This window comes from Etheostoma spectabile, chromosome 24 (assembly GCF_008692095.1).
Source record: "Etheostoma spectabile isolate EspeVRDwgs_2016 chromosome 24, UIUC_Espe_1.0, whole genome shotgun sequence".
In the NCBI taxonomy this organism is placed as follows: domain Eukaryota; kingdom Metazoa; phylum Chordata; class Actinopteri; order Perciformes; family Percidae; genus Etheostoma; species Etheostoma spectabile.
Window position 1 is genome coordinate 7,915,609 of NC_045756.1, and position 1,627 is coordinate 7,917,235.

The 1,627-nt window shown below is 39.5% G+C and overlaps 1 long non-coding RNA gene across 1 annotated transcript in view; it reads left to right on the forward strand.

Moving 5' to 3' along the window:
* The first annotated feature begins 274 nt into the window (after positions 1-274).
* LOC116674100 (uncharacterized) overlaps positions 275-1,627 on the forward strand; it is a 12,071-nt gene continuing 10,718 nt past the window's right edge. The window contains exons 1-2 of the long non-coding RNA XR_004327975.1: positions 275-286; positions 670-685. This is a non-coding gene — a long non-coding RNA (uncharacterized LOC116674100). The remainder of the gene's footprint in view (positions 287-669; positions 686-1,627) is intronic.

Genomic DNA, 1,627 nt, shown 5'->3' on the forward strand with positions numbered 1-1,627 from the left:
TAAAGCCACCAGACTCCATGTAAATAAACAGTAAGTTAAGCATCGTAAAATACACTTCATTCAAAGTGAACAGAAACAACGTATAACTATAAAATGCTGTTTTTTTTTTTTTTTTCCACTTTTCCAACCATCACTACTCTAGTGTTGGTTGAAATAAACACATAGTTCAAGGATTTATACGTGAAAACATGTCGACTCTATACACGCTAAAAGTACAGTTTTTTTAAACAGAGTCTGGTGGGTTTAGTACTAGCGACTTCAGAGCTGTTTTTGGTTAAACAGCAAGGTCTTAAAGAGATTTTAAAGGTCTATCTCAGAAGGGATCCTTTATATAATGTTGTCTGACACTGTCAGTGCCTAAACGAGCACTTTTAAAAACAAGCTTGACAATTGCCCTATTAACTCACATTGTAGCTTGTTTCTCCGCTGGACTCGAAATCAATGTCTGACTCAGCTGGATCTGATGTAACAGTTCAGTGACATACAAACTACTATACCTCACTATATTTACCTTTTGCTGCACTTTCGAAGGAGCAAGCATTTGAAAAAAGAGTTTTGCTTAATTTCTCTCCTGGGGATAAATACTATCTCATCTGATTTATTTCTTGTTACTTGATTTAGATGTGACTTTTCTTATCTGGACGTCCCTTATCTCTCACACACAATAAGTCAAGAAGGATTCAATGTTCAATTTTGGTTGAAACTGTTTTGTTGATCCAATTTGATGTCCGTGTCGGGTGACATAGGCGTAGATTTCACACGTGGGGGTGGGGGGGTATGTTTTTAGGTGTCAAATTCAGCTTTCAGACTGATCAGATCTGTAGACAGTAACAAACGGTACATCAAAGCCCCTTTTTACAACCGTATGCAACTAATGTAACCTTCCCTATAGAGGGCTTTAAAGAGGCCCCTTAAAGGCAGCTGGGGGTGTTTTCTACCTGCTGCCAGCTACTTCAAGGTGACAGCGGAAGTGTATGTATGATCTCATGGTGAAACGGGGGGGTGTTTTGCTTTCCATATTTCTATGCAATCTGCCATCTAAACCGGTCAGAAGCCGCTCTGTGTTACTGGGGAATGCTTTGTTTTAACAGCTGCAGAGCTGGTGATAACGGGGACAGCGGTGGCTGTGGTCTGCTTCTCCCACCTGCCCTGCTCTTTAAGTTCTAATTACCTATAGTCACCCACATGTGACGGGTAAACATTAGGGTTCATTTGGATTTAATTTCTAAACGTAGGAACTAGGGCTGTATGATCTATCATTGTTTTTATCGCCATTGCGATATCAGCTGGCACAATAAATACATTGGGAAAGACACTCAGAGATAGGCAAGATATAAAATCTGTATTGTGATATGAGACTAGATATCGTCTTAGATTTTGGATATCGTAATATCTTGATTTGGCATAAGCTTTGTCTTTCCTTGGTTTTACAGGAAAGTGATGTCATTTTCTGAACTGACCACACATTTTGATAAATGATTATTTGATAAATTGTTTTAAATTCAGCAAGCAGTTTGTTGTATTTTGAGAACACTTTAATATCTGCGATATTCAACATCCATCCATCTTCGTCCGCTTGTACTGTGTCTGGTCTCGGGGGCAGCAGCTCCAGCAGGGGACCCCAAAC